At 38.7% G+C, this 15462-nt stretch overlaps 1 protein-coding gene across 1 annotated transcript in view; it reads left to right on the top strand.

Annotated features, from left to right (window-relative positions):
* WDR49 (WD repeat domain 49) overlaps window positions 1-15462 on the top strand; it is a 124254-nt gene that overhangs the window by 53892 nt on the left and 54900 nt on the right. The gene's annotated exons all lie outside the window — the stretch shown is intronic.

Below are 15462 nucleotides of genomic sequence, written 5' to 3'. Positions count from 1 at the left end.
GGTTGTAAAATTCTATTTTATGAACGCCATCCTCCTGTATCCCCGTGGAAAGTTCTAAAATATGCATGAAATGTAATTAGCAGAGATCCATTTTGCCAGCGTATTTTACACCAGTGGCTCGCAGTGGCAGCCCGGAATGTATTCATAATAAAATGATTCAGTTAAATGTGGTACCACTTGGTATGCAGCACGAGTGTTGTTTGTCTCCCCACCACCTTAATGACACTTTGCAGCCCCTGCTTGTGCGAGCGCTACCTGAATGTCAATGAAGAAGCCGCAGCTCCCCTGGAGCACAGACCACAGGCCTGTTCAGAGGACGGGGAGGGCCGGCGCCTGGTGTCTGGAGGGAGAGGCACCGTGGAGCTTAGCCCGCTGCAGTGATCACGTCAGGACTGGCAGTCACTGCACAGCAGGAGCCGAGCAGAGAGCCCGTATCCAGCTCGCGGCCAATTAAACAATCACGCCGACCCCTGCTTCCCTTCCCTTCTGCAGAAGCTTCTGCATTCGCGCAGAAATGAGTAGTTCGGTTTTTGTGCGAGGGCTGGAAAGCGCTTTGTTAGTAATGAGTACTGTGTCATGTCACTACTTCAAACACTCTGTTTTCTGGTTATTCTAGGAGATAAAAATCCTTTACGAAACAATCCATTTTGAATTCCATCTGTGGGGAACAGTCCGCCATAAATGTTCTATTGAACTTGATGAAGGCAACCAGTTAATTGGGCTCCCTGGTGGCCAACCGAGAGATGTATTTATTTCCAGGAGAACATTTTGCTAATTGAGAGTTGCAGAGTTAAGAAGCTGGGTTTGTGTGTAGATGTTAAGATCCTATGTCGTCTGGCCATTAGAGCAATAGTCCATGAGGAATTCAGGAAACGGGACACAAAGATGTGGAATCTTCCATTTGGGACATGAAGTTCAAGCTAAGCTAACGCGAACATAAGCAAGTTACAGGGAACAATAAAATATGCACATACACTATAGGCTGTAGGAAGCATCACTGTGCAACGGAGCTGGGTATTTGCACCTCTACTTATTTTTGCCGCTAAGCGTATAAATAATTAAAAGCGTTAATATGTATATAAAGTACATAGAGCTGTTCATTTCATACATAAGTGTTTCCTAACTATGAGTGGCTAAGCTATAGAGAAGCACTTTAACATTGTATTACATTTATAACTATAAAAATGTATTGCAGTTAAGAACAAAGAAACCATCACCCACAGTGCCATCCGCCAGTGATAATTTATCATTTCAGAGTAATTAGACAAAGCAAATAAAGCCGTTTTGAACAAGTCCAGATGCCAGGAACGAGGAAGCAGATTCATCCACTGTAGTTTCTTCGTCCCCATAGCTCAGGGAGACTCCGGTCCTGGCCGTCTTCTTGGTGCTCATTGCAGGCAGGTACTCATTACGGGGCTGACGGATGAAAGAAGGGAAGGCAGACACGAGACTAACAAAGGTAAAATGGAATCCAGTAAAAGGCAGTAGAGATAAGAGCAAAGTGCTGTCCATGGCAGGTGATCAGTTCTACCTGGGGCTGGAGGTGGGTGACAGACTAGAGCCCGGAAGTCTTGTAGCGGGATTCTCTAGAAGGAGAAGGGAGTAGTTCCAGACAGAAGATACAGCGCGAGCACCTCCAAAAAGACTTGAGCACTCACAGTACATTTTTTTTTTTAACATGGAGAGGATTTATTCTGGTGTTTGGAAGTACCTAGCAAATGTTGTGGGAGTTGAGGCAGTAAAGGGAGCCGAGAGCCAGATTGGGAATGTCGTTCACTGAGTAGACCATGGTCTGGTCTTGGAAAAATAAAGCATGGACTTGAGGTTAAAACAACAATTTTCACAGTGTGATCTCAGACTCCTGCAGAATCTGTAAGATCAAAACTATTTTCATCATATTATTAATTCGTTGTTTGCTTTTGTCACTCTTATTGTCTCAAGAGTGTACCGTGGAGTTTTCTAGAGGCTACGCGGCAAGTGATGACATCACTGCTCTAATGGCTAAAGGAATATATGCTCTTGTATTCCTGTGTTTTCACAGTTGCTCAGTTTAGATTTGCAGTATGGTAGGTATGTAGTCTATCTGTCCCTGTCTCTCTCTCTCTCTCCCCCACATAAACGGAAGCTATTTGGATTCTTCAGTAATTTTTAAGAATATAAAGAAATCCCAAGATCAAAAGTTGTGAGAACCGCTGAGTTAGATCGGAGTTCAGATGTTGGGCAGATAGCTTATCATTTCTAAGCTTCAGTTTATTGACTCTTAAATATGTGTGTGTGTGGTGGCTGGGGTGGTGGGAAGCATAGACATGAAAATGGTAACAGCATGGATCCTTCCAGCATTGCCTTGCTGTGGCCTGCCTCTCGGAAGCAGTCCTCCTTCCTCCCATATGGCCAGACTTAGCAAGGCTCCCCCGGCCCCCCATACCTCTCAGGTTAAATGTTGGTGTTCCATGACACTTCTTTTCTTATTAACTCTTGATGTTCCTTAATCTTTCTTTTCACCATGTGTCATGTGAAAGCAGAGGTTAGAAAGAGTTAGGATGGGGGGGGACCTGGAATTGGGCTTTGTCCAGGAACGCCCCTGCCCCTTCTCACCTCAACCCTTGCAATTCCTGCTCATAGATACTCGGTTCCAGAGCCCATCTTTGGTCCTCTCAGCTCCTGAAGTCTCCAGGGACATGCCACACTTACCTCTCTCCTCTTAGAGTATTGCTTACATTTCTAGTTATTTTCTACTCAGACACTTAATTCTCATTTTTCTCTCCTCCTATGTTTTTGCTGTAAGGGAAAGATCCTTATTTTCCACTTCTATATTTTCCTACAACTCCTTAGGCTCTCCCGAGTATCAGATACATGCTCAGTTGCTAGGTTTGCTGAATTATCACCACTTCTCATTCCAAGTTCAAAAGGAATCCATGCTTCTTCAGTCCACTGGTTATCTGGTTTGGTGTCTTTTTGGTAGACTTTGTCTTTGTCTGAGTTTAATGAAAATCTTCCTTTCTGTTGTTGTCATTTTAACATGTTGCCGACACTTTATTGTTATTGCATTCTGTTTGGACTTCGGTGGAGACCCCACATCATCGCTCTGTAACAGCAACTTGGTGCCCTCTGTGACTTTTACCTTCCTGCCTTTTGGTATATCCCCGCACCCTCATCTAAGAAAGTGATGTTAAGCCCCACAAAATCTTTTAAAAGAAACCACATGATTTCTTCACCCAGCAAAGCGTGCCCTCACAGCTAGCAGCAGAACAAGTTGGGACAGGATGAAGGAGTCCCTGGAATGCCTAATTTTGAAGGAATCAAAGAAACTCAATATCCTGGGGGCAGTTGTAATGAACTGTCTTTGCAATGAGTTCTTAAATGAAGCTTTTATTAAAAACCCATGAAGGTTAGGAAACTTTAAAAAATGTATTTGTAGGTATCCTATAAACTGGAATAGATAAAATTTCTGAGTTATCCTTATGGCTCTCATCTTAATGATGTGGGTTTATGTGTTTCTGTAAAATAGATAATGTTTCAGTCTGTCTTGCATCTAGGACATATTTATTGTCAGACTAGATATTTAGGCGTCATGCATTTTGGCAGATAATGATATTAACCATTTTTATTTAAATAACTTAGTTTTATAAAACACTATGTGCTTATTATAAGAAATTAAAACCATGCAATAAACTTAAGGAACTAAATATTGAGGAGATATCATCAACACGTTCTAAATATCTCTCTGTGCATATAATATTTTATATAAATATGGTTCTGTAAACTTTTTTTTATTCTATGATATATTGGAATAAAAAACATATATATTGGAATATATTTCCTTGTACCTAAATGTAGATCTACTTCATCATTTTTAAAAAGCACAGTATCCCATTGTACATGCGTATCCTAATTTACTGATCCATTTGCCTTGAGAATTTTGCTATTATGAATTTTTTTGTACATAAATATATTCACACTCATGACTTTATCTCTCTAGGGTAAGATCTTAGGAATGCATTTCTAGGTTAAAATATATGCATATTAGATAATTTGATACACAAATTGCCTCCCAGAATCTTACCATTTTACCCAATCTCTAAGAGTAAACATATTAATCACATGCATAGTTACATAAAGAGACATGTCAGCAGCTGCCTGGCTGCCTCCAGCAGGACCCCTGAGGTCATTGGTGAGGTTCCCATAATCCGGCATGGGATGTCGACTTTGCAAATTTGAAGGCTAGACCTTCTTCACTTTAGCCAGAGTGGTGCTGTTTCTTGGAGACCAACTCTCACACTATCACAGCAAACATCAAGCCAGATCATTCATTAAAAATGGGGCTGGGCTATAATTTTCTAGTGACTGTGCATCTCCTGTCCTCTTTTCTGCACACCAGTTTTTGGGAATTGAGATATTTGAGAATCTAACCAATTCAATTGGTAGTTCCCTTGGTAATTGTAAATCTAAGCAAAGGGAAGTGGACAAGCTTGAGGGAAATTTATCTCCACCTTACAAGACATTATACCTCTTTAGTGCTTGTATTTAGGGCAAAATCAATGAGTTTCTCTTTTGAACAGAACTGGATGGACACTAATGAAAACTTTCTCTTTGCCTGCCTTATTTGCTGGGCTCCAAGTGACCTTCCTTTTATTAACACAGCTTTTCTTCAGCGGTCGGCTCAAGGCTGTACTTGGTTACATGTCAATCCTGAGGCCATGAGCTCTGGTCGCTTGTTGGAGACGTGGGAAGTACCCTAGTCTTAGGGTTACTCCAAAACACACACATGCACACACATGTGCACACATACACACACACACACACACACACACACGTGAATATTTAAATGTGATTAGCTGGGAAGGAATAATGCATTTCAATGTTATAAGACTCAAAAGGACAAAAGGGTACACAGTGAAAATTTCCTCTTACCCATCTTTACCTACTCGTCTTCCTTCCCTGGAGGCAACCAGTTTTTATGACTTTCAGGAGCCCCCTTTCGGGGCTATTCTATTCATACAGAGGTACATATGTAGACTTGCTTTTAAATATGGATATGTATGATTCTTAATATTTAAGAACTGATATTATTTTAAATGTTTTTTACACAAATGATAGCATATTATGTAGAGAAACACTGTTCTGTACTATAGATTTTTCACCTAACAATCCAGCCTACAGATCATCTTACCTCATTACCTGAAGATTATCCTCTTTCTTTTTTATAGCTGCACAGTGTTCCATTACATGGGTGTACCAAAGTTTATTAGTTTAGATTGATTTCAGCATTTTATATGACAAATAACGTAGTAGTTTTTAACCTTAAACACACAACTTTTAGCCTGAGTCAGGAAATATCTGTAGAATAAATTCCTAAAACTGAAATTATTGGGTCAGAGAGTATTTATGTCTGTAACCTTGATGGATATTGTCCAATATTCTCCATAAAGTTGCATGAAATCCAACAGAAGAGTAGGAGAGGACCCTTTCTTCAGCCTCTCTCATCACCACAGTCTCGGCCTTTTTTTTTTTTTTTTTTAACAATTTTTTTTTAAGAGCACTTTTAGGTTCACAGCAAAATTGAGTAGAAAGTATGGAAATACCCCATATACCCTGTCCTCCCATATGCATCCCCTCCTCCATTATCCACATCCCCCACCAGAGTGGTACATTTGTTGCAGTTGATGAACCTCCATTGACACATCATTGTCACCAAATATAAGCACAGTTTACATTAGGGTCATTCTTGGTGTGATACATTCTGTGAGTTTAGGCAAATGTATGATCACATGCATCCACCATTATAGCATACAGCCTTTTCAGATCGTCTTCTATCACTCAGGAATATGCGTTTATGTCTCCTCTGTGTATTTTAATGGCTAGAGAGCTCAGTTTTTGAAATGTTGAATGGTATTCCATTGGGTGGATGTGCCACCATTTATTTATCCATTCATCTACTGAAGGACATCTTGGTTGCTTCCAAGTATTGGCCGTTGTGAATAAAGCTTCTATAAACATCCATGAACAGGCTTTCATGTGGACATAGGTTTTCTACTCCTTTGGGTAAATATAAAGAAGCATGATTGTTGGATCGAATGGTAAGAATATGTTTCGTTTTGTAAAAAAAAAAAAAAAATGTCAGTTGCCCTCTAAGGTGGCTGTACCTGTCTGCTTTCACACCAGCAATGAATGAACGTTCCTACTGCTCTACGTCCTCAGCAGCATTTGATGTTGTCAGTGTTCCAGATCGAGGTCATTGGGAGAGACGCATAGTATCACGTAATTATTTTACTATTTCCCCAAGGACGTCATGTGGAGCATCTTTTCATATGGTTATCTGCCATTTGTTTATGTTCTTTGGTGAGGTGTCTGTTACGTTCTTTGGCCCATTTTTTAAATTGGGTTGTTTTATTGTTGCATTTTCAGGGTTTTTTGTATATTTTGGATAACAGTGCTTCATCATACATGTCTTTTGAAAATAATTTCTCCCAGTCTGTGGTTTATCTTTTCATTCTCTTGACAGTGTCTTTTGCAGAGCAGAAAATTTTAAATTTAACGAAGTCTAGCTTATCAATGACTTCTTTCTTGGACCATACCTTCAGTGTTTTATCTAAAAAGTCACTGTCAAATCCAAGGTCATTTAAATTTCCTCCTATATTTTTAGGTCTGTGATTCATTTTGTTGATTTTTGTGAAGGGTGTAAGGTCTGTGTCTAGAGTCATCTTTGTACATGTTGATGTCAGGTTGTTCCAGCACCATTTGTTGAAAAGACTACTCTTTTCTATTATATTGCTTTATCTTCTTCGTCAGAGATCAGTTGACTCTATTTATGCGCATCTGTTTGGGGGCCTCTCTATTCTGTTCCATTGATCTAGCCGTCTATTCTTATGCCAATATTACACTGTCTTTATTGCAGCTTTATGGCAAATCATGAAGTTGGTAGTGTCAGTCTTCCAATTTTGTTCTTTTCCTATAATATTGTGTTAGCTTATCTGGGTCTTTGGCTTCTTCATATGAACTTTAGAATTGTCTTGTCAATATCCACAAAATAACTTTCTGGGATTTTTATTTGCATTGCATGGAATTTTTGATTAAGTTGGGGAGAACTGAGATCTTGACAGTATTGAGTCTTCCTATCCACAGTACATGGAATATCTCCCTTTATTTAGTTCTTTGATTTCATTTATCAGAGTTTTATACTTTATGTCATATAAACCTTATTCATTTCTCTAAGATTATACTTAGCCTAAGTATTTAATTTCTGTGGATGCTAATATAAATGGTATTTAGTTTTATTTTCAAATTCTACTTTTCATTGCTGCTATATAGGAAACGGATTGACTTTTGTATATTAACCTTGTATCCTGCAATCTTGCTGTAATCACTTATTAGTTCCAGGAGTTTTTTGTTGAGTCTTTCGTATTTTCTACATAGAGCATCATATTGTCTGCTAACAGACAGTTTATTTCTTCCTTTCTAATCTTTATACTGTTTATTTCCTTTACTTGTATAATTATATTAGATGAAGTTTCTGTATGATATTGAAAAAGGGTGATGAGAGGTAACATCTTTGCCTTTTACCTGATCTTAGTAGGGAAGCTTCACATTTCTCACCATTAAGTATGATATTAGCTGTAAGTTTTTGGAAATACTCTATCAAATGGAGGAAAAATCTCTTCTATTACTAGTTTACTGATAATTTTTATCTCAATAGATGTTGGATTTTGTCAAATGCTCTTTCTGCATCTATTAATATGATCACATGATTTTTCTTTTTTAGCCTGTTAATATGATGGATTGCAATTAATTGATTTTCAGATGTGAAGCACCCTTGCATACCTGGGATATATATCACTTGGTTATGCTGTATGAGTCATTTTATGCATTGTTGAATTTGATTTGCTATTTTGTTTAATATTTGTGTATCTATGTTCATGAGACATATTGGACTGTAGTTTTCTTTTCTGTAATGTTTTCATTTGGTTTTGGTATCGGGTTAATACTGGCCTCATAGAATGAGTCAGGAAGTATTCTCTCTGTTTCTATCCTCTGAACAAGATTGTAGTAAATTAGTATCATTTCTTCCTTAAATGTTTCATAGAATTTACCAATGAACTCATACAGTCTGGTGCTTTCTGTTTTGGGACATTATTAACTATTGATTTAATTTTTTTCATTGATATAGGCCTATTTGGACTTGTCTTACGTCTATTTCTTCTTGTGTGAGTTTTGGAAGATTGTGTCTTTTTTTTTTTTCTTTCCATATGTTCATCTGTTTTGTTTCTTAAATTCCACGTATGAGTAAAATTATATGATATTTGTCTATCACTCACTGACTTATTTAGCTTAGTATAATATCCTCTAGCTCCATCCACATTCTTTTTAATGGCTGAGTAATATCCCATTATATCTATCATCTATCTATCTATCTATATCTATCTATCTATCTATCTATCTATCTATCTATCTATCTATCTAGATATCTATCTCACATCTTCTTTGTCCATTCATCAGTGGATGGCTTTTTCCACAGTTTGGCTGTTGTTGATAATGCTGTTATGAATATTGGGCTGCGTGTATTCCTTTGAATCAGTATATTTGTATCCTTTGAGTAAATCCTAGTAGTGCAATTGCCGGATCCTAGGTTAGTTGTAGTTTTAACTTTTTGAGGAATCACCATACTGTTTTCCAGAGTGGCTGCACCAGTTTGCATTCCCACCAACAGTGTAAGAAGGTTTGCTATTCCTGCATCCTCGGCAAAATCTGTTGTTGTCCTGCTCAAATGTAATTCTTATCTTTGTTCCTTTGAAGGAAGTTATCTTTCTCCCCTGGTTTCTCTCAAGATGTCATCTTTGACTCTGATACGCCTACGTGTCATTATTTTTGCATTTATCTTTCTTTGTGTCATGTGAGCTTCCTGGATCTGTGATTTGGTACCTGTTACTAACTTGGGAAAATTCTCAGTCATTATCATTTCAAGTATTTCTTCTGTTCCTTTTTTCTTCTCCTAGTAGTACTCTCATTGTGTGAATGTTATACCTTTTGTAGTTGTCCCACAGTTCCTGGATAATGTTTGCTTTGTTTTGTTTTCAGTCTTTGTCCTCTTTGCTTTTCAGTTTTTGAGTTTTCTACTGATATACCCTCAAGCTCAAAGATTCTTTCCTCAGCCAAGTTCAGTCTAGTAGTAAGCCCAACAAAGGCTTGCTTCATTTCTGATCTCTAGATCTCTTTTTGGTTCTTTCTAAGAATTTCTATCTCTCTGCTTATGTTACCCATCTGTTCTCACATGCTATCTTTAACCATTAGAGCCTTTTGCATGTTAAAAAATCATAGTTATTTTAAATTTCTGATCTGATGATTCCAATATCCCTGCCATGTCTGAATCTGATGCTTGCTTTCTTTCTTCAAACTGTGTTTTTGACTTTTAGTATGTTTTGTAATTTTTTTCTTGATAGTGGGACATAAGGAACCAGGCAAAAGGAACTGCTGTAACAGGCCTTTAGAAATGTGGTGGTGAGGTGTGGGGGCAGAGAAGAATTCTATAGTCCTATCATTAGGTCTCAGTCTTTTATGAGCCTGTGCCTCTGGACTGTGAACTTGACATCTGCTTTTTTTAAATTAATTTTTTTTCACATATGTTTCTCAGTTGTCCCCCACACTTACGTCCAAAAGGAAGACTACAGTCAGCTAGAATTTGGTATTTTCCTTCCTCAGATCAGGTAAGCACTGATAAAACCCCAGCACGTGAGGCCCTGCTTCTCTTGAGGGCAAACCTTGTTAAGAACAGAGTTACTCTAATGTATTTTGAAATAATTTCTTTCCTTCTGCCTCTGCCAGAGGCAGAAGGGGATTTTCCTCCAATCTTACAGTAAAAATCTGGCCGTTAATGTCAAAATAAAACTCATAAAATTGTGGGGACCCCCTATGACTGGCTCCCCCAGGCATTTTTAACTCTTGGGCTTCTCCGCTTGGAGCCTCCAGCAATTCGTCAGTTATAGTGGTGGTTTTCCTCTCTTGGCACTATTTCCCATGGGGTTTCCAATTCCTGAGTTCCTGCTATGGTAAATTGTAATTTTTTCTATTTGCCTGTTGATCTCTTCAATTCTGGGAGTAGCAATTTGCCCTGCGACCTCATTTCTATTGATCAAAGAAGTGCTGTCATTTATTTTAGTTTGCTTAGCTTTTTTACTTATGGTTAGGATGAGTGACTTCTGAGCATGAAGAACTGGGACCTGGATGTCCAATGCAGTCTCAACTACTTTTTGAAGGAGTATTTTCTCAGTTATTTGTTTAGAATGAAGGAAGCGTTGAGGTTTTAGAGTCAGAGTTCCCAATACTTTGCATTGAGCAAGTGATTTTAACTTCTCTAAACCAGAGTTTTCTTATCTATAAAATAAGGATTATAATATCCCCCTTGTAGATTTTCTGTAAAGGACAGAGGATATTGTATATAAAGATGCACGGAACAAAGCAGTAGTAAAAGCTAAATAAATGTTAGCTAAAAAGGGGGAAGTGATGTTTTTCTGACTTCGCCCCTAGTTCTTGGAGGTGGGGAGTGTTTTGAATGCCTGTGTAACAACCGCAGGTGGTCACAGCCTGCGGCCCCTCCCGTCACTCACACTGCCTAGGATTGCTGATCTCCTAGCTGGTCCCTGCATGTCCAAAGGAAAATTACCTTAGGGCCTTTGTATTGCTGTTTCTTTTGCCTACAACTTTCTTCACTTAGGTATCTGCATGGCTCCCTCCTTTACCTTAATCATGTCTTTCCTCAAATGATTCCTCAAGGAGGCTTTGTCAGAGCCCCCAGCTTTGTGGTCCCTCCCAGTGATCACCACCTCTGCCTCAGTTACAGTTTTCTCCATAATGCTATCACCACTAGACTATATCTATCTATATAGCTATACAGCTTTTCCTCTTTTTATTTTCTCATCTGGCTGCATCAGGAGTTTTTCACTGCTGAATCCCCAACACCCAGATCCTGTGTCTTGCATATCGTAGGTGTTCAATAAAATCAAGGCATTGATTTACAAGAGCAAACTACAAATTAACCTAAAAGAGGTACTAAATAAGATTTATAAGTGGAGAATGGCTGCCTTAAAATATTTGAACCCTTTTTCTGTACCAGGACTTAGATGTACTTACTGAGATGTAACTTCTAGAGTTTGATAGAAATAAAACAGGTAACCTGCTTTATATTATGGGGCCACAAACACAGAAACATCTGAAAAATAGAACTATAAACAGCAATTAAATCAAATGTCCTCATCCCTTAGTAGCCAGCAAAATCCGCTGCTGTAATTTTTTATTTCCCTTCTTGCTTAGACCTAGGACTTGAAATGTATATCAAGACAACTAAAATGCCTCCTGTTGTTGAACTACAAGAAAACAATTAGGGGATGTGGATACAGCCTCACATCTCTTAGAATTGTCTCATTGGCTGTGACAGCTTCAGATGAGAGAGATAAAAAGACCCATATATTCCTAAATGGTTATTAACTCGGGTACATAAGGCAGAGAACAGCGGTTTGCTCCTGAGTCCCACTTGCACTGGAGTGATTAAGGTACTGTCATTTCTGCTCTGCAGACTGCCGGGGCCCTGTTCTCATCCGCTGAGGTCTCACCTGATAAGAAGCAGCCAGGAATGAACTGAAAACTTGAAAAGATTTGGTATCATCAAAATCTGTCATATAAATATGATGCCAATACTCATTCCTGGGCTCTATTCCTGAGAAAATCACAGCTTGCTAAAAATAAAGTCCCCACCATCCTGTAGTCAAACCACTTCCTTCACCTGCCAAGTGATGTTAAATGCACTCCTCTTTCACCAAACTTTGAAAGTCTTTTCACCTGCCTTGCTCTTCTTGTATTCTGACGTTGTCATAATGACAGAAGTCTGGTTCATGCTGGTGGTGTGTTTGTGACATGGTCAGTCCTCGTTTTTCAGCACATTGTCTTCCCCAAGACTGCACCTTAAGGCAGATGGCCATAGAATGAAATGCAACCAGCTCTACACTGTTGTCATTATTGATTCAGATTTCATGAGAAATTGTGAGATGGCAGAGAAAGGTGCTAAAAACTGATGAATAGCATGTTGGGGCTCAGCCAGGTGATCAAAGGAGGAAGAGTTTTGCTGCAAAGCAGCAAAATGTGAAAGTTACTAATTCTTGATTGAATGTCTACAACAGATAAAAGTGGGGCAGTCGATGATTAGATGCTTTGTAATGTGGACAATGCCAGTGTTGAACAAGTAAACAGGTCTTTTCCTTGAACACTGGTCTCATTGTACTTTGCTCTTTTCTGATTGTTTGTTTTTGTCAGGGAATGCCCATCTTTTAGTACTGAAATACCTAACATAAGTTCTCAATAATACTTTTTGAATAGAAACAGTAAAACTCTCACAACCTTTAACCTTTTCTTTAAAAAACACCATCCAAATTTTCACTATGCTTGGAAAATTGTGTTTCCACGATTTTGTTTTTAATGAATACAATTCAAATTCCTAAGTAATTATGTGAGAAATTCACAGGTCTGTTATAATTTGAAACTTCAGTGTACATCTACAATCTGCTTTCTAAAATTATAATTGTCTATATTTGCTGTCATAGTTGAAAGAAAACAATATATTAAATATTTTTCTTAAATTGGTTTGGATATGAAAAGTGCCATCACCCAAAATAGAGAGTCAGACAAATAAAGCTTAAATAGACTGGTAACACTAGTTAACTTTTATGGCTTATTTATTTTATACCATGTACAGTGCTTTACAAATATTAGCTTATTTAAACCTCTTAAAAATGGTTTGAGGTAGTTACTGCGATTCTCTCTGGTTCATAAGGGAGGGAACTGAAGCTTAGAGACATTAAGTGATGAGCCCAAGGTCAAACAACTGACCTTCAAATGCTGGCATCCTGTCTTCAGACTCAGTGCTCCTACCAGGCATGTTGCAGAAATCAAAGCAAATAGAAACACAGTCAGTACCTGAGGTGATAATTGAAGAGATAGGGCACATTATTTCAAGATTCACGCCATTTTGTCCTAGAAATTATACTATTGTTGAACAATGGTAATTAAATATTTAAGCTACTTTTGATTTCAGGAGGGAAAATGTGTAACGTACGTAGAGTTTTACATCATTTAAGAAGTTGTTTGATTCGGAGTTGTAATTTCAGGGGAAAAAAGGCTACAAGAGATCACGTGTTCACAATCAGTTCTTTGCTGAGCATAAATGTGGCAAAATCGTGGCCCTTTTATTTCCCAGTCTCTCCTCTCCTTTTTACCACTGAACTGCTGTTTCAGGTGAACGTCTCTTACCTGGACCATCACAGCAGCCCCCACATGGTCTTCCTACAACCCCAGTTTGTTCTCCACGCTACTGCCGGGAGTGCCTTCACAAACCCATGAACAAAAAATGCCGTATCACCCCCCTCCTCATCCAGAACAATGATCGCTGTGAACTTTGAGTCATACGCTCTGCTGCCCATCCAATGAAAGCTAAGGTCCCTATCGCAGTAAGAACTTCATACACATGACTCATTATTCTCTAACATTGCTCTTTTTTAACACTTAATTCAGTTAATTCACATACAACATGATATTAGTTTCAGGTGTATAATATATTGCTTCAACAATTCCATACGGCACCCAGTGTTTATCACAACAAGTGCTCTCCTTAATCCCCATTGCCTCGTCCACGCCTCCCCCCACTCACCTCCCCTCTGGTAACCATGGGTCTGTTCTCTATAGTTAAGAACTCTAGCATTGCTCTTCAGGGATTCCACTATCTGTCAGAGCTTGCTGCCTCTGCCAGAGCTCACCTGGCATTCCACCATTTACCTCATCATCTGCACTCTGGCTCCATTACACTACATATTGTTTCTCGTGCTTAGGATATTCTCCAAGTTCTCTCTTCTAAGCACATTCTTAATTATCTGGGATACTATGCTGGATTGTAGAAAGCCTTATGATGTGTCTGTCCTAGACAGCCCATGATTTAAACCTCGTTATATAAGCTTAGGAACAGTGCTTAGCTGATTAGAATCTCAATTTCATCGCTGGTAGAATGAGGGTGATAACGTTATTTATTTTACAGGGTTTTTATAAAGATCAAGTAAGATAGTGTGAAGGGCTTGGCATCCAATAAATACATGTTCCTATCTTCAATCGCAGATTGGCCCTCCTCACCTTTCATTCCCCATCCCCCATCCCAGTGAGAAGATTTTGGATATTCCTCTCTGTGCCCCTGCCGCAACCAGGGGGGAGACCTCTAAACTTATAGGATTGTTTGGCCTTTATCTGTTTCTTGTCTGTTTCCTTACCTAGACTGATAGTTCTCAACCCAGGCTGCAGACTTAAGTAAGCCGGGCAGCTCATTAAAAAATGCTCCTTCTTAGTTCAGTTAAATGAGAGTCTCTGATCTGGTATACAGTCACGGTTTATAAAGTTCCCCAGGTGATTTTAATATTCAAGCCTGGACTATAGATTCCTTCAGAGCAGGGATTCGTTAGTGAATCCCTGCTGTCCTCACGGAGCTGGGCGTGGAGTGGACATTCAGTGCGTGCCCAAAAGACGAATGAATGCATGCACGCACTTGTGATGGCTGGCTCTCCAGGCCTTCTGAATATACATTCGATAAACTGGAACCCATTTAATTACAAAAATGCGATGCCCAAATTAGCATACAATTGATAAATTTACATTTATACAATGGTAATCAGTACCTATGCAGTTAAAGACATGATTTAAGTTTTCTCAAAGTCTAGATGTTGCTTCAGGCAATTTCCTATCTACTTATTTGTGGGTTCAGTATTTTTGCTTGCTTGCTTTTCATTCTTTTGGGTCCCAAAGTCAAATGGATGAGGTGATTTTAACTTCCCAAAGGGTGCCTAAATACCTGGAACTGAAATTAGCAGTTTACTTGCCACCATAAAATTTCTTACTGTCCGGCTACTATATATAATCCTATCCCTTCTAGCGTTTGTTTTGTTGCCTTCCTCTTGGAGTGTATATGCAGATTTATATTTAACCTTCCCGTGTTCTTTGTTTTTAGTGGCCCATCAATAATTGTGTTTTTAGCTGTAAAAATATATACAGCACCTTCAGAGAGGAGGAAGAAAGGGGCTAATGGCATTGAAAGTAATAGCTCTATCAATTTGTTAAAATTAACTTTTTTCCCCATAATGTCGGGTAGTGCTTTCTTTTCTGAATGCTAAATGGAAGGTGAAATATAGTAAAATGCTTCTTTTCATATAGTAAATAGTGTCAGAGCACCATGACTAATAAAATCAGCTTTCTCATTAAAATGCAGTAGATTTTTAAGTTTATTTTCAGTAGGATTTGATTTCAGGATGGCCTCTGGACAGTCAGCTGAATGGTGGGTAAGGGAAGTAGATGCCTGTCTTTGCTGGTAAAGAGAATCATGACTTCATTACCTCAGTTCTGGCTTAGGAATTGAAATATTATCAGCTTAACAAAAAGAAAGGAAAC

This window comes from Ursus arctos, unplaced genomic scaffold (assembly GCF_023065955.2).
Source record: "Ursus arctos isolate Adak ecotype North America unplaced genomic scaffold, UrsArc2.0 scaffold_4, whole genome shotgun sequence".
NCBI lineage: Eukaryota > Metazoa > Chordata > Mammalia > Carnivora > Ursidae > Ursus > Ursus arctos.
Note: the sequence above shows the minus strand (reverse complement) of the source record. Positions and strands in the feature narration are given on the sequence as shown.